Source organism: Meles meles, chromosome 7 (assembly GCF_922984935.1).
Source record: "Meles meles chromosome 7, mMelMel3.1 paternal haplotype, whole genome shotgun sequence".
NCBI classification, from domain to species: domain Eukaryota; kingdom Metazoa; phylum Chordata; class Mammalia; order Carnivora; family Mustelidae; genus Meles; species Meles meles.
Genome location: NC_060072.1, coordinates 48,729,785 through 48,756,549, shown reverse-complemented (window position 1 = coordinate 48,756,549; position 26,765 = coordinate 48,729,785). Strand labels below are relative to the sequence as shown.

The following is a 26,765-nucleotide window of genomic DNA, read 5'->3' as shown; positions in this document are numbered from 1 at the left end:
GAAGAAGAAGAGTAAGAAGGGAAGGAGAAGGAGATTTGTGACATGTGAAAATTATATGAAATTCAAATTTTAGTGTCCATAAATAAAGTTTTATTAGAATACAGTCACACTCGGGGCGCCTGGGTGGCTCAGTGGATTAAGCCGCTGCCTTCGGCTCAGGTCATGATCTCAGGGTCCTGGGATCGAGCCCCGCATCGGGCTCTCTGCTCTGCAGGGAGCCTGCTTCCTCCTCTCTCTCTGCCTGCCTCTCTGCCTACTTGTGATCTCTCTCTCTGTCAAATAAATAAATAAAATCTTTAAAAAAAAAAAAAAGAATACAGTCACACTCATTCGTTATGTAACCTATGACTGGTTTTGCACAACAAAGGCAGAGTTGCGTAGCTACAACAAAGATCATCTGACCCCCAAACCCTTAAATATTTACCATCTGGCTCTTGACAGGAAAAGTTTGCAAACCCCTACTGTAGTAGGATAGTAGAATACAAGTGACCAAAGAAAGGAACAATAGAGTGTTATGGGAATTCCAAAGAGAAGAGACCACATTCAGTTGAAAATATCAGACCATATTTTTTTTTTTTAATATTTTTTTTTTTTATTTATTTATCTGACAGATAGATCACAAGTAGGCAGAGAGGCAGGAAGAGAGAGAGGAGGAAGCAGGCTCCCCACCGAGCAGAGAGCCCCATGCGGGGCTCGATGCCAGGACCCTGGGATCATGACCTGAGCTGAAGGCAGAGCTCTAACTCACTGAGCCACCCAGGCGCCCCTATCAGACCATATTTGACTGGAAAGATGTTCTTTCTTAGAGAAAGCAAATGGACCTTGATTAGTGGACAAGAGTGGGAAGGAACACTTCAGGCAGAGGAAATCACCTATTCACACCAGAGCAGTAAAGCACTGTATTTGGACAAGATGAAAAATCCACTCTGACTGTAAGGCAGTTTTAAGTGAGAAGGAGGAGTAAGATACTCTACAAGGATTTTAACTTTATTTTGGTAGGACAACAGAGTAACTGAAGGCTCTTGGAGGAAGAGGGTGACTTGCTCAGGAGGCTTTAAGATAACTTATCTAGCTACAGAATGGAGACTAGATCACAGCAAGACCAGACAGAGGCCAGAAGGCAAGGTAGGAAGGTGTGGCTAACGTCCAGGAGTTGAGAGGCAGTGCCAATCTAAACAAGTGTGGTACTAGTAGAAATGAATTACTGGGACCCCTGGGAGCCTCAGTCATTAAGTATCTGCCTTTTGCTCAGGTCATGATCCCAGAGTCCTGGGATGGAGCCCCGTATCAGGCTCCCTGCTCAGTGGGAAGCCTGCTTCTCTCTCTCCCACTCCCCCTGCTTTTAGACCCTCTCTCACTGTCTCTCTCTGTGTCAAATAAATAAATAAAATATTTTTTAAAAAGAAAAAGAAATGAATTACTATCTAATAGATGTGCTAATTCACTGATGGTTTGAAGAAAGGCAGAGAAAGGAGTTGTCAGGCTTGGAGACTGGCTAATTTAAAAGACCGGTGATTCAATTAACAAATGAAAAGGTGGAGAAACTAGTCTGGTAACAAAGCTGACCCTTCAGTCTGCAAACATGACCAGTTGAAGTTGCCAGTGGAATATCCTGGTGAAGATTTCAAGAAGACAGGAACCTGGGTTCCAAACCCAAAAATGAGTTTGGGGCCAAGACATGAAGATTCTGGCATTCTCTGTATAAAGATAACAGTTAATTACAAGAGTAATGATTTTGGGACACCAGGGAGGCTCAATCGGCTAAGCCTCCGCCTTCAACTCAGACCATGATCCCAGGGTCCTGCGATTGAGTTCCACTTTGGGCTCCCTGCTCACCGGGAGCCTATATCTACCTCCCTTTCTCTCTACCTCTGCCTTTCCCCCTGCTCGTGCTCACTCTCCCTCTTTCAATTAATAAATAAATACTTTTTTAAAAAGTGTAAATGATTTCTAGTCTTTAAGAAAAGTATTCTTAATTAAAATAAGTATTCCCTTAAATTCTAAATAATCCTTCTAAAACTGACTTTGGGTGTGCCCGGGTGGCTCAGTCTTTAAGCATCTGCCTGCTCATCCCAGAGTCCTGGGATCAAGACCCGCATCCGGCTCCCTGCTCAGTGGGAAGCCTGCTTCTCCCTTTCCCACTTCCCCTGCTTGTATTCCCTCTTTCGCTGTCTCTCTCACTCTGTGAAATAAATAAATAAAATCTTTATTTAAAAAAATAAATAAATAAAACTGACTTTGAAAAAAAATAAAAATAAAAAATCAATTGCCTAAAGGTCAAAGAGAGATGAAAGAAAGAAAAAGAGAAAAACACAGGTATACCCCAGTAACATCTGCTTCCATGAACTTAGAGAATTTCAGGCTTTCAGACTTGATCAAAGTTCCATGCAATAACTGAAAAGTCAGTGAAGTCTCATTTATTTAAAATTCATTCATTTATAATAATTCCCACAGACTGGCGAGCTTGGGTGGCTCACTCAGTTAAGTGTCTGCCTTAGGCGCACGTCCTCATCCCATAGTCCTGGGTTCTAGTCCCACCTGGGGCTTCCCTGCTGAGCGGGGAGTGTGCGTCTCCCTCTCTCTTTGCTCTTCTCCCTGCTGGTGCTCGCTCTCTCTCAAATAAAAAAATAAAATCTTTAAAAAAAAAAAACAATTCCTACAGACTGCTCTGAAATTTGCCTTTGAAATTTCCATTGAAAAAGGGTTTTCTAACAAAACAGAAATTGCAGAAATATGTAACATTCAATTAACGTAAACGGCAAGATACCTAGAAAGCACTTACCTACAAAAAATTAGGATAATTATAATTCATTCTTATCTATTCTTTAACTTGGTTAGTTTTCAGTTACTAGTATTCTTTAAGGGAGGGAAATTGATCATACTTTTTTATTAATCTTCCAAGTTCTTCAAAGTTCGCCAAAATGTATTTCAAGAATAAAGTTAAGCTGAACTAAGCAAAAGTTAGTTTTCAATTACTTCCCGACCCCAACATTCCTCTGCATTTTGCATTTTCTTTGAATCTCTTCTTTCATCAAAACTTTGTTTCATAAAAGAGCTGATGTTTTGTACCAAGGGTAGATGTATTTCAGTCTTCTCTCTAATAATGTGAGTTCCTTCGTTAAGTTTCGGCCGTTTTTGGAAGAAGGCATTTTTGGAACAGAAGGTATTTTCTGCTGCCCAGCAGTTTCACCATAAACCTACCTACGAGTAACCCTTTAAAGTGCCCGACTCGTGTATTTAAATATGCAATTTATTTTATTTCTACAAATAGTTGATTTAGGCAGAGTACCAAGTTGTTTGGGATCATCGATTTGTTAACCGAGTTTGGAACGGTAATTTGGAAAGAGTTCACCAAGGTTAAGACACCAGTGTATGAAATACTTGTCAGGAGAAAAATCCTTTCAAGAATGAAAAGGACCTTGCCCAATTTGGCCCCCACCCATGATTACCCTCAGCTATAGAAGGTCCCTGGCCCGGCTTCCTTGGTGTGAGATCTAGGTGTGTGGAAACTGTACGCTCTCGGTTACTTCCCCAGCCACTTTTCCCATCACAAAGGAATACGCGAGTGGCGTTGGCGAGTGAATTACTAGTTTCATTACAGGCACCTTTTAAGTTTCGGAGGGCTTTTAAACCCTTCGCATCACTGTAACCCGCTGAGGTCAGGGAAGTCGACAGGCGCATCTGTCCCGAGCCTGGTGGCCCAGGAGAAGCTGAGGGGGAACTAGAGGTGGGAGAGAAACACCGCCCAGAACTAGCCGCGAAAAGGGCCGCGTGTGTCCGGCCTGGGCTGCGGCGGCGCGGAAGGCCCCGCCCCTCGACTCCCCTCGCTCCGCCCCGCGGCCCCGCCCCTTCCCCGGCCGCGCGCCCGCGCGCCCCGCCCGCGGACGGAAGCGAGAGCGAGGCTGAACGCCTGACGTCAAGGCGACACCGCCAAACCTCGCCCAGAGTCAGGCGTGTAAACCAGCCGGAGCGGCGGCGGCGGCGACAGCGGCAGGACCGCCGTGGCGCCGGGAGCAGCGACCCGGAGGGAGCGCGAGGCGCGGGGCGACGCGGGCGGCGGGGACCCGGTGACAGCGTGAGAGGTTTGCAGAGTGCGTGCGTGGCCGCTGAGGGGAGCGGCGACGGCGGCCGCGCGGGGCGGGGGCCGGGCGCCGGCTGAGGGGAGCGGGTGGGGTGCGGCGCGGGCCGGGCGGGGCGCGCGCGGCGGTCAAGGGACCCTGGCGGCGGCGGCGACGGCTTCACGGCGCGCGGCAGGTGGTGGAGGGCCCGGCGCCCGGCCGGCGAGCGCGCTGTCTCCCGGGTCGGCGGGGACGAGCCGCCGCCTCCACCGCCGCGGGGGAACGGCGCGCTTTGCGGAAGGGGTCAAATGTCTGAAATATGGCGGAGGAAGTGAGAGCCCGAGGACCCCCCCGCCCCCCACGCACACCCGCTCTCTCCCTCCTGCCCGCGGCCGCCGCAGCTTCTCTCGCTACCTTCCGTCCCCCTCCGGCTCCCCGGAGCACTCGTCCGCCGCCCCGGAGCCCCCTCTCTGGCCACCCCGGTGCCCTCCTGGGTGTAGGTGGAAGTTAGAACGGAAACCAGAAAGTTGTCCTTTGAGAAGACGCAGCTTCCCCCAGCCCCGAGCCAGGGCGAGGAGCGTTCGGGGGAAACCACTCCCCGGCGCCCTGCAGGCTCCCGCCTGACAGGGAAAAAGTTTGCCTGAAACGGGACTGGTTTGCTCCATTTGTTGCGGGAAGTGGCAGGAGGAAGGCAGCGGAGGGAGCCCCACCTAGTCTGGCAGCAACCACCGCGTAGGGAAAAACTGTTAAAGGGGCCTTTCCCTTCGTCAGCAAGAGGAAATCTCTTTTCTTTTACAGAGGGAGACAAAATCCAGGAAGTTTGTCGTCTTCTCTTTTTCGCCGTCTCGATGTGTCTAATCCTAAAACTGTCAGCACCATGAGTTTTATTTAAAACTACCCCAAATTAACCAGGCTATTTGGATTTTTCTTCTAAAAAGAACTGATGACTTTTGGAGAAAAGATCATCCTTGCGAGTTTAAGCACAAGATTTGCTTCCCCTTCGCCCCCCCTCCCCCAATAAGTTTAGCAAAACATTTTTGCCGTGCAAAACGTTTGGAAGGAACGTACGCAGTTCTGTATTACAGTAACGGGAAATTACATTTTTAACGGGGTAGAAAGTTGACACTAAATGAACATTGTGATTTTAATATTTTAAGATTAATTCAGTCTAACTGGATGATTAATTCAGTCTAACTGGATTTTCGTTTTACTGGTAGCATCTGATATATATCGAGTGCTTACACCGAAAAGCTTCTAACTCGCAAATTTTTGACTCTCTTTTTTGTAATTACAATGCTTTTTAGACTTGCTCAACAAAACCTTATTTTAGCAAGAAGTAACTGTAAAAGAGGAGGACGTTCATTTAACTTCAAACTCCTAAAAGCTGACTTTTGAATAGTATTTGAGTCATAATGGAGTCATGGGACTTTTTAAGGCCCGGAAGGGACTATTTAGGTCATCCAGTCCCACCCTCTCATTTTATGGAGGAGGAAACTGAGGCCTAGAAAAGATAAGATTTGTTAGTGGCCTTGCTGACTTTTAGGACAGTATGTAATAGAGAACCAGGAGGAGGAAATAGAATATCTTTCTTTATAGTGAATTAATTTTTGCAGGATAACAGTCATATACAGAATGTTAGTATCTTAGTCAAATAGTGTGGAAGAACCACAGTCTCAGGTTTTAGGAGAGGAAATTGATACTCAAGGAGGTTAAATAACTTTAAGGACACAGAGCCCTGAATAATGTTCTTATTTGAGCCCTTCCTGCTTTTAAACTCTGCATGACACAGTGTTTTCACTTGGATTTTCTTTTTTGGAATTCTCAGTAAATTGTGAGGTTGCCTCTCTGAGTAAGCCACAAAGTAAATCTTTAAAATGCCTGTAGCCTATTTAGTTTTAATGTGCAGATAGCGGAATACAACGGAAGAAGCCAGTAATAAACTGGCTTAATTTTTAAAAATGCAATAGAGGGCTTGAAAACAATTACTCTGTCTTTTGCGTTCTCCCCGTAACACCCCCGGCTTCACTCCGTGAAAAGCCGTCTCTTTCTAGACACCTGTCACTTCCAACATTCTGTTACTGTTCTGTCATCATTATTCATATGATTTTTGTTATCTAGTTCACTGAGTTGTAAAGTCCGAGGACAGGATGTCATCTTTGAATGCCCCAAAGCACTGGCATGGTACATTGCACGTAGATAATAACCAGTTTGTTAAATGTAAGCGCAGTGAGGGTAGGGACCATTATACTCCCCATTGTATTCTTAGTTCCTAGAGCCTTGTCTGTGCAGATAGCAAGCGTTTAGACTTAAGAATTAACTGTAGTGAACATATGAGACTATTATTTGAAGAGAACTTTGTCTTCCTTCAAAAAGAAACATTTCCACATTGGCTTGGAATCCTTTTAACTTTACAAATTGATTTTCATTTTATCCTCAAAACAATCCTTACTAGATTTCCAATATAGAATTCCAGTATTTTCTCTTAGCCATATAAAAGGAAAGTGAACCCCCATGGTAAAGAGTCATCATGTAAGGAGCATCTGTTGAGATGTAATAAAGAATTAATCATAAAACTTTGATCATGTACATAAATATCATATTAAGTGCATTTTCTAGTGTAATTCAAGACTAGTAGAAGGTCTTTCCAGAGGTCGGTAACACGGTAACTTACTATACGTGTTGTTTTAAACATAAAGTCTAAGATTTGGATAAGAAATTGCTCTTGTTCGGGGCACCTGGGTGGCTCAGTGGGTTAAGCCTCTGCCTTCGGTTCAGGTCATGATCCCAGGGTCCTGGGATCGAGCCCCACATCGGCCTCCTTCCCCCTTTCTCTCTGCCTGCCTCTCTGCCTGCTTGTGATCTCTGTCTGTCAAATAAATAAAAATCTTTAAAAAAAAAAAAAAAAAAGAAATTGCTTATGTTCAATTTTGACTTTTGTAGTAGGTACTTGATGAATATATGTTAAGGGGTAAAATTAATCAGTGAAACTGGGTCTCACTACAAAGAAAATTTGGCGATTTTATGCAGTTGTTTATTTTTTTCCCAAATGTGTGATTTTAAATAAGCAATTTTATTATTGAATACCAAGATCTCACTGATAGGCATGCGTCATTTTCCTAGACTTATCTGTAATGTGCTCCTGTGTGTGTATTGATAAAGAGAGTGGGTATTGATCTGTACTTTCTATATATGACATACTAGGAATAGTTTAGTATTAATGAACTAAATAGTCAAAAGTGCTTTTTTGTTGTTGTGGCAGTGATGTCACATGTCTATAGAAAAACTTTGATAAGATCTTAAACTTTGTAAGTCCACATAAGGTTGTGATTAAATAAATGCCTTGATTATTTTTCCCCTCTTGTCATTTTTGAGGATTCCTTAGTCTTAGAGATTAGGGTGAAGTTTTTACTATTAGCCTTTTCAAGTTGAATTTCTTGTAGAAAAAGTTAAGAACAGACATTTTGGCTGATGCAATGATTCATTGTAACACTGGACAAATTTTTCATTAAACAGGAGTACTGTACCATGTGCTGAAACACTGTACCATGTGTAACGCTGTACCATATGGTGAAAACCTAATATTTTTCAGTGTTCTTAGATATTTTGCAATAGTATCCAAAGGTACTAATTACCATTTGAGGACGGTCTTTAATTTATTAATTCTTTGGAAATCTCTTGAATACATTGGAAGCAGTAGCTACAAAGAATAGAATTAATTTATCCGTTTGCAAGAAAGACTGGCTTGCTATAAAATCACAAATTTTATATATATATTTATATATAATATATAAATTAAATTTTATATAAATTTATATATTATATATAAATTTATATATTATAAATTTATAAATATAAATTTATATATATATATATATAATCTGTTGTACTTTGAGCCTAGTTGAACTCTGGATGCTAAAACCAATCCCTTTAGTCATAGAATTTCTATTTTATAAGAAGAAAGGTTATGAGGAACTTCTGTGCTGCCTTTAAAAAATTAAAAACCACTTTTTAAAATGTTGCACAAACAAAAAGAAATACCACTATTTCATTCCTAACACTGGTGTGTTTATTCCTAGTGTTAGTCAAATTAAGGGTATACAGCACCTGATTATTACTTCAGTAGCAATTTAGAAAGAATTTTTGCTCAGCATTAATAGAGGATCAAGAATTTTTAAACTGTTTCCAAAGAGCCTTAAAACTTACAAAAGAAAAAAATGAACATTTAGGGAAATACACCCATGTTTTAAATAATATTTAAATTACTTATCAAAAGAAAAAATAGCTGCAACATGAACTGAAGAATTTCCATCTGGTTTTTATTGTACAGAACAATATTCTGGAATATAACTATAATTAAAATTGATGGTATTTGAGGTACTTGAGTACTAGAAATATGTTCACTTTTAAATTAAGAATCCTAGTCTCTCTAACCATAGAGAATAATTCTCTAATGTTCTGATTTTGGATTTTACATTGAGCTGGTTTCTAAAGCTTACCCTTGTAGTTATGCTATATTATAATTTTATAGTTAAGCTGCTTTATATACTTCATATATTTTATGCATATAACCAATGAGACCATTTAAATTTAAACCAGATTCTGATCTCATGAGATAATTTGCTAGGTAATCTTTCCAGCGGTGAGGAATTGAATATTTTTAACTGTTGTATAAGTAGACTCAATAAAGATTTTTTTTTTTAAGATTTTATTTATTTATTTGAGAGAGAGGGTGAGAGAGGGAGCATGAGAGGAGGGAGGGTGGAGGGTAAGAGGGAGAAGCAGACTCCCCGCTGAGCATGGAGGGACCTGGGACTTCAGGATCATGACCTAAGCAGAAGGCAGTTACTTAACCAACTGAGCCACCCAGGTGTCCCAATCTCAATAAAGATGTTAAAGGAAGAGAGCATTTATTTAAAGCAGTTATAATTTTGATTGCATGCAGTTACTGACTTCTTGCAATCATCACCTTCACTACATTATAGACCTTGCTGAATTTTTCAGTTGTTGATTTGAAAGTTTATTTCAGTAAATATGTACTTTTAGTAGATTTTTTTTTCTTATATTCAAAACTTAGCATTTCATTAAGTAACTTTATTTTGAAAATACACAGTGAACTGGTTGTCTTGATAGTGGATTACCTCTACCTGTTCCTTTCCTCTTCTTTGCCTTGTGGAAAAGGAAAAAGATGAAAGAAAATCTGTTTTGTCCATTTAATATTAATTTTTGGCAAAAGCTTCTGGAAAGGAAATGGAATACGTTACATAAAATAAAATCTAATTATCTGTGTCTTCTAAAATTTATATTTCTAAAGTTTATACATTGGAATATATTTTTCCAAGTCACTTTATTCTAAAAAAATTTGGGAGACTTTCTGAGAGTTCTCAGTAGATGGAACTGAGGATGTCAGTAAAATAAAAGCTATAAATATAAACTCTTTAATTAGTAGGTTTTGGGTGTCAGAGTGGTATGCATATTGCATCCAGCTGTTAAACCTTGTGTTTTAAAGTCATAGTGAAAACATTACTATTACTACGTAATAATAGCAAAGTTATAGCTGCTACCTAAGATTGATAAGTTATGGTTACATTCCTTGAAAATAAAATTCAGGAATCCCTGGGTAATCTTGAATTTTGTACTGGACAGATAGTAAAGAAGGATAGGGGATGAAGCATGTAAATATGTATCTGTTTTCTTCTCATGAAATTGTGCAACTTGAGATACTGCATTGAATTTGTAATGGTAAGGCTGGCTGAGTTTTTAAGTGTTAGGTCTTTTGAATTTTCTTGTTAAAATATTTCAAACACAGAAAAGTATAAAGAAAAAAATTAATATCATTTTTAATACTACCAGTACAGTGAATTTCTAGGCAAAATCCATACCTCCTTTTTCTGAACCTTTCCTACCTCCTTGGTTCCTCAGTGGGAACAGTGGCATATACTTAAAGAATTGTTGGATTAAGTGGAGTATTATCCATAAATGATTATAAAAGAGATACTAATATAGTATTAGTTTTTGTTCTGTGAAACTTGTATTTCTCTCTAGCATCGCTTCTCCCAATTGAAATTATTCATTAAGGCATGAATAAGGACTAAGAAAGAATAATTGTGATTGTGAACAGCTTAACAAATTGTCTGGTTCAAGGATTTTCAAAATATACCCCAGGGAATCCTGGGGATTGCCTGAACATTTTCAGGAGTCTGCAAAAACAAAACTATTTTTACAATAATACTGAGATGTTCTTTGCCCTTTTTCACAGGGTTGACATTTGTACCAATGGTACAAAAACAGTGGTGAGTAAAACTTCCTGCACCTTAGAACAGATCAAGTCAGAACACCACACTGTATTCATAGTCATTGTATTCTTCACTGCCATGCATTAAAAAACAAAAAACTTTCACCTAAATGCACTTGATGAAGAAGTTTAAAAAAAAAAGTTTTTTTAATCAAATCTTGGCTCTTACACATATTATTTCAATATAGTTTGACAAAATGGAAAGTATGCTTGAAACACTATTTTGCTGCCATATTGAGGGTGAAATGGTTGTCTGTAGGAAAAGCATTTGTGTAATTACTGCAGTTGCAAGCTGAACCAGTCACTTTCTTCATAAATACTTTTTTTCCTTGAAGGAATGACTGAAAAACTATTCAGAGTTATTCGGACCTGGGTACTAGGCTGACATTTTCTTGGAAATAAACAGAATGAGCCTGTTGCTTTAAGGAAAAGATCAACACTATTTAGGGTCAGTGATAAAGTTCTAGTTTTCAAGTGAAAATTAGAATTTTGAAAAATTTGTATCATCCACTGTGTTCTTGACTGCTTCCCAATATTTAGAAAAATTTTCTGAAGATATTGATGTTAATGAACATGGGGTTTTTTTTTTGTTTTTTGGTTTTTTTTTTAAGATTTTATTTATTTATTTGACAGACAGATCACAAGTAGGCAGAGAGGCAGGCAGAGAGAGGGGAAGGGAAGCAGGCTCCCTGCTGAGCAGAGAGCCCCATGCGGGGCTCGATCCCAGGACTCTGCGATCATGACCTGAGCTGAAGGCAGAGGCTTGAACCCACTTAGCCACCCAGGTGCCCCGGTTTTTTAAAAGTAATATATAAAATATGTCAATATTTGAAGATCCACATAACTCTTTATACAAGTATTTTCCAAGTGTTCAGTGAATGCATGATGTTAACAAAATCATGCATGCATAAGAAATCCTTCCTAAGTTCTAGCTAGACCTATGGATTTTAATGTTAAAGCAGACCTCAGGTTTATTGGTAAGGTTTTCCTTTCCAATATTGGAACCTGTTGACAAGCTTTGGTATAGTATCAAAGCAGAATATCCACATTTATCTGAAAAGGCTACTAAAATATCCCCAGCTGTGTGTTTACAATTCACTTTTTTGTATACTCATTTTTCTATGCTTTTCTCTCAATGTATAATGTCTTTGATTTATTTAGTTTATATTTTTGTTGGAGGGGAAGATAAGTATAGGAACCAGAGATAGGTGTGACAGTATCTTCATGCACTTCATCTTGAAATCTCTTATTAATACATAATCATTTTAGGTTGACCTTTTTTTTTTTTTAAGATGTGTTCATTTTTTTTTTTTTTTAAGATTTTATTTATTTGACAGAGAGAGATCATAAGTAGATAGAGAGGCAGGCAGAGAGAGAGAGAAGCAGGCTCTGCTCAGCAGAGAGCCCAATGCGGGACTCGCTCCCAGGACCCCGAGATCATGACCTGAGCCGAAGGCAGCGGCTTAACCCACTGAGCCACCCAGGCGCCCCAAGATGTGTTCATTTTAAAGAGAGGGTGCGTGAGCATGAGTGGGAGGGGCAGAGGGAGGAGAGAGAATCACAAGCAGACTCTGTGCAGAGCATGGAGCATGATTTCATGATCCCGAGGATCACAACCTGAGCCAAAACCAGGAGTGGGAGACCTAACCGACTGGACTACCCAGCACCTCCTACATTGATTATTTTAATAGTCTTCTCCTTGAGCATTCCATTCACCTTTTGAACTGTGTAATAAATTAGGTGATTGGTATTTTTTAATCCTATTTCTTGGTTTTAAAACTTGTACACCTGATATCTCATGCACACAGATTACTTGTGTGCCCAGATTTTGACATAACCTTAAAACTTTTAATAGTTGACTTCCTCATGAGTTTAGGGTATTTAGTAGCTTTCCTGTAGTAAAAGCTATGGACTTTTTCCCATTTCAAGTTTAATAATGTCTCTTTGACCTGAGTATTTGCTGTGTTGTCTACCTTTAGTAGATATTTTTAAAACAAATTATAATATCATTACCTTTTGGGAGAAAACAGTTTCTTGTTCGTGCTTGTTTGAGAATAGTCGTAGCAATACTTGTTAACAACTATTTTTTTAAAATATTTTATTTGTTTATTTGACAGAGATCACATGTAGGCAGAGAGGCAGGCAGAGAGAGAGAGGGGGAAACAGGCTCCCCACTGCTCAATCCCAGGACCCTGAGATCATGACCTGAGCTGAAGGCAGAGGCTTTAACCCACTGAGCCACTCAGGTGCCCCAACAACTATTTTTATAAACCTTTTGTCATAGTACAGTTCCGAATTTTAAAGGATTTTTAGGCTAACCATTCAGTTCAACTAAAAAGTTTCAGAGTATGAGAGAAGATAGGTAAGTTGTAGATTATACTGTACTTAGTTTCTTGGAAATTTAGTGCCAGTTATTCCCCTAGAGGTAATAAAATGAGTGTGTTCTGTGAAGAAAGAGTAGTTGAGTCTGAGTTCTATTGGTTGTAAGGACAGCATTGACGGAAGAGGCAGATGCCTGGAATGGAGTGGTTTAGAGGAATAAGTGTAAAAATGCTAACTTTGGGGTAGCTTTGAGAAATAAGCATCATGGAATTCCTGCCTGCCTGAGCTAATCCCACAGTGAGGGAGGGAATTTAATAGGAAGCTTTAGTTCTCTCTATATTAAACAATTACCTGGTCAGCTGTTCTAGCTGTTCTGAATTAGGGAACATACTGAGGTCATATTTTATGTTCAGGACATTCAAATTAGTCAGAAGGTTGCCACTGGCTATTGCTTATTCAGTTTTAATTGCTAGCTGAAAAAATTGTATGTAATTTCCTCTATTTTAGATTTTTTACATTTAGGCTTTCTTTTCTTTCTTGCAAGAGTCCCGTCACCTTACTTCATCATCCTTCGACAAAGAGAAGACAGGATATGCAAGCTTTTAAGGACAGAAGAGCATTCATAACATTTTTTAATTGTTTACATGAAAGTGATGATGGTAATAGGAAGTGGAGAGGTGGGAGGGCAGGAAGTAGAACAGAAAAGAATAAGGGTGATGCTTAAGAGGTTCTCTTTCTAATGAGCAAAGCTACTGTTAACTGCACTCACTTTAGAGTTCAGATTAACAGGAATGATAAACACTTGGAAAAGCATTTGTGATACTTTAGTGATTGATAAATCTTGTCTCCTGAGAAATGGTCCTGGGTAGAAGATAAATTGATACTATCTATTGTGAGATTATGGGGTTAAAGTAAAAGTTTCATCACTAAACAGTGTAAGTTGAGAGTATGTTTACTTTTACTCCCCAACAGACTTAATGCACTTTTCTCTGAACCTTCAGTGCTTAAATTGGACACTTATTTTTCTCGTAAGTTTTAGCTGATTACTTTGAGCACGAGTAATAAATTTGAGAACAAGTTAATATCTCTGTCTCTCTCTCTTAGGATTTATTTTTACATAAGCCAGTTTGATTAAATGGCTATTTAGATCTTCTTGAGCTCTAAAATTCTCTGTTTCTGTGATACTACCCTTGTTTAAGCTAGTCATCTCTTGTTTAGACTCCTTCAAGACCTTCCTGAGGTCCTCCTCTACCTCAGTCTCCACTTAGATTTTAAAAATCATCTTCTAGGGGCACCTGGGTGGCTCAGTGGGTTAAGCCGCTGCCTTCGGCTCAGGTCATGATCCCAGGGTCCTGGGATCAAGCCCCGCATCGGGCTCTCTGCTCAGCGGGAAGCCTGTTTCCTCCTCTCTCTCTCTCTCTGCCTGCTTGTGGTCTCTGTCTGTCAAAATAAATAAAATCTTTAAAAAAAAAAAATAAAAAAAAAAAAATCATCTTCTAAAAATGTAAATCAGATCATATAATACCCTTGGTCCAAGCTCCCCTCCCACCCACTCTAGTGGCTCAAAGTAGAAGCCAGATCCAGTTCTTGCTTACTTCACAACTATATCTCCTCTCTCCATTGTTCACTAAGCTCTACCCATATTGGACTTCTTTCTGATCTTGACCCAAGAAGCCCTTTACTATCTTTTTTTTTTTTTTTAAAGATTTTATTTATTTACTTACTTATTTGAGAGAAAGGGTGCACCAGCCAGGTGAGAGGCAGAGAGAGAAGCAGACTCAGAGAAGCTGAGCAGGGAGCCTGATGTGGGGGGCTGGTCCCAGAATCCTGGGATCATGACCTGAGCCTAAGACTGATGCTTAACTGATTGAGCCACCCAGGTGCCCCCGCCCACCATCTTTTGAGGTTTGGTGTTTACAGCTGCTCTCTAGAATGATCTTTCCCTAGCTGTCTGCCTATTCTGCTAAGTAGCACTAGATCTCAGCTCAGATGTACATTTATAGGGAGGTTTCTCCTGATCACCTATATAAAGGAGCATCCGCTTTATTATCTTCTTAGCTCTTATCATAATCTGTAATTACATTTACCCATTTATTCTCTCTTGCCCTCTAAACTATTTGTTTCAAGAGAGCAGGAATGCAATGCTACTTCACCACCACAATCTCAAATGGTTATCCCAGTAACTGGCACATGGTGCCAAACGTTTTTTATTTTAATGAAAAGAATATGTAAGGTGTTCAATAATTTCTTTATCACTTCCCATCATAGGCTACTTACACTAATTTTTTGAAGTGTTAATCTATTTCCAACTCTAATTCCTCATTATTTAGGGCTTCTGTCCCTGGTGACTACATGTTTTTGAGAGCTAATTGTTCTCAGTTACTGGATGTTGGGATTAAATTGAGTAATTATGCACAAAAGGTTTTTAGCAAAGGCATTAAAAGTTAATATGAAATTTAAACAGCAGTTCAAAATAATAATAATTGATACCCAAATGAGTGATGTAGATGAGTGCTTTTAGAGTCAAAGGAATAGCAAAAAGTCATAAGCTCTAGTAGTCAAAGAAGAAATTATAAATGAGGTGGGATGTGTACATGATATCAAGATTTTGTAAGTTTTAGACTAACAGTGAATCGGTGGGCAGCAATACAGAAATTAGAATATGCAAGGTATGTTCAAAGGAGTGTTTTGCTATGGTAGATGTTTATGAAATGGATTATAGGTCCCCTTACTTAAAATTCTTGGTCTCAGATCTTTGGAATTCAAAATTTTGTGGAAAGATTTGTTTTGAATTTTAGTAAGAATAATCAAATTAATATTTCTAAAGTGAAACATAAACAGTTACACTAAATGGAATGAATAAAAACTATAAATAGCTTCATAATAGTGCTTTAGTGAAGTTTTGCTTCACTAAAAAGTTTTGCTTTTTTGTATGAAAAAAATTTACTGTGAGAAATGGATCTGAAATTGTTGGAAATGCTTTACTCTTTATTACTTTGTGTCTTCGGGGAGGACATCAGGGTCTGAAAATTTTACTTTGAGGCAATTAGCTTACAAACAGTCTCTGCCAAGGAATTCTTCTTGACACAGTTTCAGGATGGAATGAACTGCTTAGGCCTATGAATCTTTAAGGGTATGGGAAAACCAGCTAATTCCTAGGAGTCCCGTTAAATGTTTGGAAAGTGTATATTGGTGTATATTTGGGAAGTGTCTGTTGGTGCCTGGAACATAATAAATGGTTTTTTAAAAATGTTTAATGATCGAGAGTTCATATTTTAGCCACAATTTCTTAATAGATTTTTTAAGTCTTTTAAGATATCATGCAATATGTCTCCCAGTTCATAAGGGTTCTAAGAATTACAGAATACATTTCATTGCTAGAATACACTAGAAGATTGAAATAAGACTATTACAGGACTAACATAATCTCTGAAGAGTCTTTTTTTTTTTTTTTTTTTTTTTTTTTTTTTTTTTTTTTTTTTTTTTTTTTTTTTTTTTTTTTTTTTTTTTTTTTAAAGATTTTATTTATTTATTTGACAGAGAGAGAGATCACAAGTAGACAGGCAGGCAGAGAGAGAGAGAGAGAGAGAGAGAAGCAGGCTCGTTGCTGAGCAGAGAGCCCGATGCGGGGCTCGATCCCAGGACCCCGAGATCATGACCTGAGCCGAAGGCAGCGGCTTAACCCACTGAGCCACCCAGGCGCCCCTGAAGAGTCTTGATGGAATCACTCATTTTTGACATGGAAGGAAGTAAGTATCTGAAGATCCTTCTTTGAAACTCAGAATTGATTACAGAAAGTGCCTGCCTTCTTTTTGTGGTTTCCCCATATGCTCTCCTTATTCTAACAACCTAATTAACACCCAGACTTTGGTTCTCATTGCTTTTATCCATTCATTTGGTACATACTAATTTCCAGGAATACAAACATGTATATACTATTTTTTGGATACTGACTTCTATTTTATAGAATTGCCAGGAAAGGTAAGTTCTGAAGTGACTTAAATAAAGAAAATAAAATGCTTACTGACCTACTAATTTTGAAGTTAAGTGGAGTAGTAATGTATGAGAGAGCCAAATAGAAGCATTATTTAGGGCTTCAAAGTGTGGCATGCATTTTACTTTTCTGAATGGCCTTTATTTTATTCGATCAGTGCCTTTGAAGAAACTGAACATGGTAAAGTGTAAAAGGAAGAACTTAGTCAAAAATAACTTCATAAGGCAGTTAGTTGTATAAGCCAGTGTTAGCACTAAGTAGCTAGCCTAAACTGCTGCTTAGCTTGAGATACTAAAATTACCAGAGAAAATTATGGGAACTACCTCTGCTTCCACTGTTTTTTTGTTAGTTGGTTAATTTTTCTCCTCTGAACTTTTGGCAGGTTTACTAGGGAATTTTCCATTATGAATGTCCTGGCCTTGAAATTTCATTTAGATTGTAATTTAGTCATGCAAATTATGAACCCACAGTCTAAATCATGGCTTTCTTAGTATGGTTTCACATGCATTTGGGGGCAATCATACTAAGCTTTGTCATTTAATCCTAGTTAGGAGGTTAACAGTAAAATGAATTAAAATATTTTTGCAGTCATTTATTCCTTCTCTCATGGAACACACTACTTCTGTTTATTTCTGAATTCAGCCTTATGTTGAAACAGATTGTAAAATTAGGATTTAAACAATGTCCCCCCCCCCCCCCCATCCTTGTGGAGGGTGGAATTTTGTAAAATCTGAGTATTTATATTAAAAAATATTTGTGGTGGTCTTCCATTATGAAATCAGGTGTCGTTTATTCTGGAATCTTTACCCATAAATTCTAATTTACCTGCTAGTACTAAAGTGCTTCACTTCTGATTTCTTTTACTTTTGCCCTAATAGGTCATAAACTGTACTTAGTATATATTTGCTTAAAATATATAAAAGCAGATATTTTCCCTAATAGGGATATTGCTGGTTAATGTAGTTCTCTCATTCTGCATCCTGTTCAGAAGACATTACTGAGCACCTTTGGTGTTAGTGTTAAATTTTTGAATGACAATCAGCAAACTTGGAAAAGATATGGCTTCAGCTTGGAACAGAAAAATAATGGTTAGCTTTCTTGGTCATCCCTTTGAAGTGATCATATCTCTTTCTGGGCCTTGCGGAAGTTGAGACATTAAGAGCAAGTTATTTAAATTTACTGAAGAATCTGATTTCTGCAGACCTGAAGAACAACAGACTCTCTTTTTCTTTATTAAATTGGAGGACAGTTATTTGAAAGCAAAATGATGAATATAATGGTCTCTGGTGAACCCTGACTTTTCTTTGCTAGGGATACAGGTCTTAGGGTCTTCAGGAGGAACAGGGAGGTGTTATCAGAATCTTCCAGAGGTACTTTCAAAAACTTAATGCGCGGGGCACCTGGGTGGCTCAGTTGGTTAAGCCTCTGCCTTCCACTCAGTTCATGATCATAGGGTCCTGGGATCGACCCCCGCATCAGGCTCTGCTCAGCATGGAGCCTGCTTCCCCCTCTTCCTCTGCCTGCCTCCCTGCCTACTTGTGATCTCTCTCTCTGTATGTCAAATAAGTAAAATTAAAAATCTTTAAAAATGTGTGGCATGTGTGCACACATACATAATTCCTACTGTGATGAGAGATATCACTGATGACCACTGCTGTGATATCACTTAGCTCTAGGCTTCTTCGTCTTGAGACTTAAATGTGATCTGACTTTTCTTCCTACCAGTCCCAGCAGTGGTTTTATCACCTCTTCAAATATCCCATGCGTGGCTCCTTACTTGTCAGTCTAGGGTGTGGCCCATATGGGCCAGACCTTATCTAACAGAAACATAGTATGTGCCTCAAAATGTCTTACATACATGTATGGATGTGTGTGTTCACATTTATTTTTAGAGAGACTTACCAGTGTCTAAAAAGACACAGGTCTAAATGAATCTTGGTCGACAACCTTGCTTTGTAGAAAATAAAAATGCCAAGTACTAGCTTTCCCAGCCTCCCTTGCAGCTGGGGTGCAAGTACTTGAGGTGCGTCCAGCAAACAAAGGAATTTCCTAAAATTAAAGGGAAACTTTGCAGAGCTCCAGTAGCATGAATCCTTCAATGTGAAACTGTTTACTTTATTAACTACTTCCAGAACCAAAGTGGGCAAATTTTTAATAGATTTAGCTTCTAATGTAAAAGTACTTACTCAACATGCCCTTCTTTACAGTTTTATCTATAAAGGTTGGTGGAGTTTTAGGGCATGTTAGGGAATTACCTTCTTGCCATAGGTTCCCCTAATAATACTGTTTAATCATTCTCAGGAATAGTGAGAATATTCATTCTCACTGAATAGTTTATTCAGTGGAATAAACCACTGAATATGTTGACTAAGTGAACAATGAGTGAATATGGAGTGAATAAATGAATATAGTAAAAATGAGCGACATCAGCTGTGCCAGAACCCAAACCATTGTTTTTGGTAGACAGTCTTTTAGCATTCAGGCAAACCCTTCTCAGTGATTCCTTCAGGGTTGGGGTGGGTGGGGAGAGATTTGCATATTACTTTGCAGCTAATCACCTTTGTAAAACTATCAAGACAACACTGCTAGTTATTTAAGATCAAAGGATTCTACAACAAATGTTTTTGAATGTTTTTAGAGTTGTAACACTATTTCTCCTTCCTCTAAACCCCTTTAGTCATTGATAATTGAGACTATACTCTTTCCCTTTGGGACCAGAGTTGGTCTCAGAATCATTCTCAACACTGCACTCCAGGTAGCTGTTTAATTTTGCATTGGTGTTTGAGCTAAAACCCATTTGCCACCTGTGAATAAATAGACAAGATTTATCTTTATTTCTTCCAGGGTCTACCATATAGGGTAGATAATAAGCAAACTTTTTCTCTAAAGGACCAAATAATAAATTTTAGCCTTTGGGGACTGGACCATACAGTTTGTCACAACCATTCATTTCTACCAGAGCAACCATAAACAGTACGCAGTTGCATGGCAGTGTTTCAACAAAACTTTAATTACCAAAAAAAAAAAACTGGTAGCAAATGGGATTTGGTCTGAGGTCTGGAGTTTGCCAGCCTCTCCTCTAGGGCAAGAACTGGTTTTGATTCATTCAACAGATAATTGCCTTCTATATGCCAAGTGTGTTAAGTGCTGGTTATGCAGCAGTTAACTTTATACTTATATCCCTTGCTGTGAGATATTTAAGACTTTTTTTTTTTCCTTTTAAAGAGAAAGATAGTGGATGTGGGAGGGGGGGAGTTGGTGAGGAAGAGGGAGAAAGAGAAGAGAAAATCTTAAGCAGGCTCCATGCTCAGTGCAGAGCCTGACATGTGGCCCGATCTCAAAACCATGAGATCATGAGCTGAGCCAAGATCAAGAATTGGATGTTTAACCGCCTGAGCCACCCAATCCCCCTGAGATATTTAAGTCTTAACTGAGTATTTTTTATGCATGTGGACAGATCCAAAGCAGATTTTTGAGGAAAAGTATGGCCTCCCCCGTAAATCTGCTCCATTTGTCCATATAAGTGAGATCTTAGGCAAATATATTAAGTGGTGCCATGTTATGTGGTATTAGCTAAAGGAAATCTCGGTATGCTTTGGACATCACATGGTGTGATAGCACAGTTAATACTCTGTTGTGGAAAATAGAGAGCCTTGATATATGCATCTCATATCTGCCCTGTCTGCCTGTGGTAGGTACACAGTATTCATACAGTCTTAGAAAAGAAAGCTAAAATTGCTGACTGTCTTAGCGATCTTTTTTCAGTCTCTTGCAGTTCCCTTCTCTATGCAGTATTTTGTTTCTGACTTCTTAATTTTAGTTTTTTCATCTCATTATAGGTTTTTGTTGCAACCTGTGCTATTTATTTATTTATTTGTTTATTTATTTTGGTGGGGGGGGCGGTTGGGAGGAGGGAAGAGAATTTTAGCAGTCTCCCTGCTGAGTGAGTGCAGAGCCCGCTACAGGGCTCAATCACATGACCCTGAGATTATGACCTGAACTGAAATCAAGAGTCGGTCACTTAATTGACTGAGCCACCCAGGTGCCCCCAAACTGATGCATTTTAAAAGTAAGCTGTATATTTATTATATTTTAATAAAATGCTTAGCATTTCTAGATGTATTGTCCAGACTTCTGTTAGAACTGCTTTTGTTCATTTAAAAAGTAGTTTAATTTTCTCAGTCTCGGTTGTTTCTCTTCAAATCATCCAGTACTCTTGCTTATAAAATGAGACCATGTTCCTGACCCATACTCAGAGATCTATGTTATGTTGACTGTAGACTGACCGTCTTGCTGGTTTTATTTACCTGTTTGTACCCTGAGATCACTCAGACTGTGCTTTCTATGGTAGTCTAATCATATTCCTGCATTTTGCTGCCTTCGGTGCTTTTGGCTTTCAGTTTTCTTTTCTCTAGTGTGTTCTTTCCTATTGAAATGCTGTGCCTTTTGTTCATTTGCCACCTTCTTATAAGTTTGTTCTTAACCTCTCTTCAAATTTCATATTTTTGTGTTTCTCATATTTTTCATATTTTTATCTCATCTTTCCTACGAAACTGTAAACTTCCTGAAAGCAAGTATGGTTTGTTTATCTTTGTAACCTTCATAGTGACTTGCACTTAAGCCATATTCAAATACTAATTAGATGAAAGGTACTCCTAATTAAGCAAGGGACTATGTTTCTTCCTGAGAAATGTCCTTAGTCTTGTATCCAAATGAGAAAACTCATGTCAAGATACACCGTAAGTTGTAAATACTATACAAATAGTGTCGGTTACGATAAACACTCAACGTGACTCTTCTGCTAAGTGCTGCACAGTTTGGTTTTTAATTTCCATATTTTATTTCAGAGAAGAGTAGGATTCTGTTGTGGCAAAAGACAAGCTATGTAATGCCCCCAAATGTTTGCAAGATGTTTTTTAAGCCTTTCCAGTTTCATATCTTGAAGATTATGAAACATAAGAGGAAGCAAATTTCCATTAAGATATATTCCTCTTAAGATGAGCAACCATCCTGATTTGCTCAGGACTGAGGATTTTCTGAGACATGAGACTTAGTGCTAAATCAGGACTGTTGGTTAGACTCCACTTTACCATGTAGCCATCTCCTTTGCATGTCTCTGTGTTGGCACAGTTTTAAGAAGTGTAATAAATGCCTAGTAACTGGGTGATTGGTTTGGTGGGAGGGAGGTGTTGGGGCACTTGGGCTTTTATTTGTTAAGTTTCTGACTATGATTTTGAACATTTTCTAATGTTCAAATGAAAATACAAAAGTGTATTTAATTAATTGATCCATTTAGGAATATATTTGTGTATCATTGGTGACCTCATCAGAAGGTGGTCCTACTCAACTTTTTAATTTAAAATTGCATATTCTGTCAGATGATTAATGCTTTATTTAGATGTACCTTATTAGATAAGACAAAGTCTGAGGTGGCCTGAAATTTTCCTTAGTTCCCTTTATAGTGGTTTAAGCTTTACTAATAGATTTGCTTTGCAGAGACCATGTGTCTTAAAAAATGTCTAGGATAGTCTGTGTTTGGTCATACCTTTGCTGGAATTAGCTCTTGTATATGCTCATGTATAAAGTTTAGAGAAGTCCATGGCTGAGAACTCTCTAATAGCAGGTGTATAACTTCCAAGTTACTAAAAATCCTTTTAAGTTTTATCAGCAGTTAGGCCATAGTGACTTAACTATTCTGGGAAATACACTATGCATGGTGGTATTGTTGGAAAAGTGCCATTAAAAATATTGATACTTTATACCAAAAAGGACATTAAGGACCCAGTTCCTTCCCTCTTCCCCCCTCCTTGTTTTGTTTTGTTTTGAGTTCCCTCCCATTTTGTAATGATTAAATTTTAACTCTAGCTCTTGGGGCTATGTAGAATAATAATAGCATCCTTAATTTGATTAATCTTTGGCTAAAATAGACTCTTCTGGACTGCCTTGCTTGGTTGTTATCCTCTCGTTATTTTTCTTTTTTAAGAATGTGAATAGAGGGGCGCCTGGGTGGCTCAGTGGGTTAAAGCCTCTGCCTTGGGCTCAGGTCATGATCCCAGGGTCCTGGGATCGAGCCCCGCATCGGGCTCTCTGCTTGGCAGGGAGCCTGCTTCCTCCTCTCTCTCTCTGCCTGCCTCTCTGCCTACTTGTTATCTCTGTCTGTCAAATAAATAAATAAAATCTTTAAAAAAAAAAAAAAAGAATGTGAATAGAATCCTTTGATGTTATTTTAGCTTTTAATGGTTCTTTTTGCCAACATATGGACTTGCCAGCTTATGTCTTGGGCCACATTGTTGTAGAAAAATCACTTGTACCCTTAAAACACATGTATCCAACATTATATACCTATATAGAAATGTAGAGATCAGATTTGGGTTATGAAAAGACTTGAGAAGGCAAGACCATGGAAAAATTTAGGTTGAAGTTGAAAAAGAATGGTGTGTTGTTGGTTTTTGGGGGTTTTTTCCCCCCACAAAAGGAGGGAATCTGTACTTTGCTTATAGTAGTTCTAGTTGATTTTTCATAGATAAGTTTTCTTTTAGACTAGATCTTAAGAATATAAAGTAGACACTGGCAGTGATGTCACCATAACAGTAGTTTTTTGTTTATTCCTAAAGAAATGAGAAAATAAGATCTAAAATAGTTACTGGTCTAGGCTTCCAATAAAGAGGAAAAGGGAGCAAGTGTAAAGGCACTGTGTGGTACTTTGTAGGCAAATGATTTTTTTGTGTTATGGTTTATTGTACAACACAAGTTAGTCACTGAGTATTTTGCCCTGAGATGCTCATTAAGCCCAGAAAGATTTTTGGTTTTGTACAGTAGTAATCTTCTTTGTTCATATTTCTGTTTCTCATAAATTGGCCAAAAAAACCATCACATTTCATTTGATGAAGACTTAACGACTAAAACTATAAACCTTAACATTGAGATTTCTAATCATCTAAATAAATTACATATTTCACATTAATAAGCCAGGAATATTGAATGGAACAAATTACACCTGGTACATTTATAATCTTGCTAAACAAATCAATGTTCTGTTTTATGCCTGAAGCCTTTTGAATACAGTGAGCATCTTCTTTCCAATCTCTTTAGGAATAAGATGCTACTACCATGTCCATACTGTTGTTAAATTTTTACTCTGCTGTCTTTGAGACCTATTATAAAACATAAAAGGTACTTCCTGAACCGAGGCTGTTCCTCTTAAGTCCCCAGTCTGATTTAATGGCCTCACTATCTATGTTTGATCATGCTGCATCATATTTTTCTTTCCTTACCTATCTAGTCAGTCACCATGTTCTCTTGATTCCTTCTATCATTACCCTAACCTGGGTCACTGTCTCTCAGCTGTGGCAACCTCTTACTGAATTCCCAGAATTCAGAAAACAAATACTTAGTTTCTGTGATCTTTGTAAAGCACAGATATGTTCATATCATTTCCCAACTTGCAAATTCTTTGTCTCTCAGTTTCTGGTAGAATACAGGTCAAACTCTTAAGCTAAGAGGGTTCCCTACCTCTTCAATCTGCTCCCTCACCTGGTCCCCATGCACTCCTCATCCTTTTCCCCCAGAATGCCCTCATTTCCCAGTGAACTCCCCTGTTTCTTTAAAATATTCACTGGTCTGGTTTAAATACCCATTTAGTGAAGCCTTGCTTGACATACCCTTTTAGGCAGAGAATTGTCTTACATGTATACATAGCACTTTGTTCTGTAGACCCTGCTTGACTGTGAGGTAACACAGTCCAAACACTCCATTTTGATGTTTTATTTTTTTTTTCATTAACATTTAATGTATTATTTGTTTCAGGGGTACAGGTCTGTGAAACGTCAGTCTTACACAGTGCACAGCACTCACCATAGCACGTACCCTCCCAGTGTCCCACCCAGACACCCTATCCCTCCCCCCATTTTAATGTTTTAAACTAATGGTTTCTGGGGTGTAAAGGCCACTAAAATACAGTTGTCATACTGCCTTTTTCTCAAATTTCTAGCATGCCCTACCTCTTTGTTTTCACAAAGTATCTCTAATCTGGTCATTGAAATTCAAGTGTATGACAGGTTAATGTTTTCCTTCATATTTGCCTCCTGTATCCCCCCCCCCCCCGCCTTTTCCTCTTTTGGGAAATAATGAGGGCCCTTACAGGGCAATGAAGGGGAGAGAGTGCAGTTGATTCCAGAGATGTCAAGGTAGAATGGATCAGACTTGGTAATGGAATGGAGAAAGTAGAACCGTTAGTGACAATTCCCCCAGGTACACAGGTTCCTGTAGTATACTGTGCTATTGAGGTACTGCAGTTGCTTCAAGTTGAACACTGTAAATAGATGGGATTTTTAAAATAGCAAGTAACACCGCTTACTGTGTGTTACGCATTTTGTTAAACATTTTCATGGAATAAGTTATGTTATTTGAATCTTTAAAACTTTAAATAGATACTATTACTCCCATTGTCAAATGAGGAAATGAAGCACAGAGAGGCTAAATAGCATGACCAGGGTCACTTAGCTAATACTTAGAACTGGCAGTCTAGGAAATCAGATTAAACTCTGGTTTAAGAGGTGTTATCCTCTTAACACCTACATTTTCCTGTCTTACCATTTTTTCAATTTAAAACCTTGTTAAAGGGGCGCCTGGGTGGCTCAGTGGGTTAAAGCCTTAAAGCCTCTGCCTTCGGCTCGGGTCATGATCTCAGGGTCCTGGGATCGAGCCCCGCATCGGGCTCTCTGCTCGGTAGGGAGCCTGCTTTCTCCTCTCTGCCTCTCTGCCTACTTGTGATCTCTGTTTGTCAAATAAATAAATAAAATCTTAAAAAAAAAAAACAACCTTGTTAAATAAGGCATGTATGTTTCAGATTCTAAGATATATAGCCAATAGTAAAGCTAATCTCCATACTCCTATCCATATTTACCTAAATTATGTTTGGAATACACAGCAGATCTTTGAGTCACTATGTATACCTATAGAATTACTGCTAGATCTGACGGAGGGGGGGAAAAAAGCGCTGACAGGTTAATTCTTAGGTCATGTTCAAAGAACTCTTGGGAGCAGGGGAGAGTTCTACATAAATTCGATATATTTAGAGGGATCTGGTAGAAACTAATAGGTCATTTTTGAGCCAACATTATTTCTTATTCTCAAAACATGAACATGTTAGACTTTTCATTTTTTTGTCACTTAGCTACCAGTTCATCCCTTGATTTGGCTGAGAAAGCTAAGAAACAGGTTCTTCTGCATTTGTCATATTACTGATTAATTGTTGTACTATAACTTCTCAGAGACATGATCAAGTACTAAACCGAAAGGTAGTAACTCCAGTAATAAAGCTAGAAAACATGACCTTAACTTGCATGTCATAGTATATGATGGAATAAGCTTTATTTACTGGCAATATTAATCCATGAAAAGGTCAAGGGAAGAAATTTTTCCTACTTGAGATATTATAAATACAGTCAGGTTAGAGAAAATGCTATGAACAGTTTGATAGTCTACAAATTCTACCCTTGATGAGAATTAGAAATCTAGTTCACAGAGAAGACTATTCTCAGCAGAATGTACGATTGGAAGCATTTCCTGTTTGTCCTCATTATGAGGACATTGTGTGTCCTCATTGTGAGAGACACAACTCAGTAAATATGATAAGTAATGTTCATTTTAACAGCTTTCTGTTTATTTTGTAGTCCATTGTTTTATTTTTTATTTTTTTTTAAGATTTTATTTATTTATTTGACAGAGAGATCACAAGTAGGCAGAGAGGCAGGCAGAGAGAGAGAAGGAAGCAGGCCCCCTGCGGAGCAGAGAGCCCAATGCGGGGCTCGATCCCAGGACCCTGAGATCATGACCTGAGCCGAAGGCAGCGGCTTAATCCACTGAGCCACCCAGGCGCCCCTGTTAGTTTTATTTTTAAAAGAGAGTATGAGAGGTAGTGTTTGGACCTCCAAAAATAATTTTTTTTAAAGATTTTATTTAGTTATTTGACAGAGAGATCACAAGTAGGCAGAGAGGCAGGCAGAGAGAGAGGGAAGCAGGCTCCCCACTGAGCAGAGAGCCTGATGCTGGGCTTGATCCCAGGATGCTGAGATCATGACCTGAGCCGAAGGCAGAG

General features: G+C 38.7%; 1 protein-coding gene across 2 annotated transcripts in view; it reads left to right on the top strand.

Moving 5' to 3' along the window:
• The first annotated feature begins 3,920 nt into the window (after nucleotides 1-3,920).
• Nucleotides 3,921-26,765, top strand: part of RAP1B (RAP1B, member of RAS oncogene family) — a 47,604-nt gene continuing 24,759 nt past the window's right edge. Inside the window, exon 1 of one of the 2 annotated variants that reach the window (XM_046011279.1) lies at nucleotides 3,921-4,091. The gene's annotated coding sequence lies outside the window, so the exon portion shown is untranslated. The remainder of the gene's footprint in view (nucleotides 4,092-26,765) is intronic. The other variant, XM_046011278.1, reaches the window with a different exon arrangement.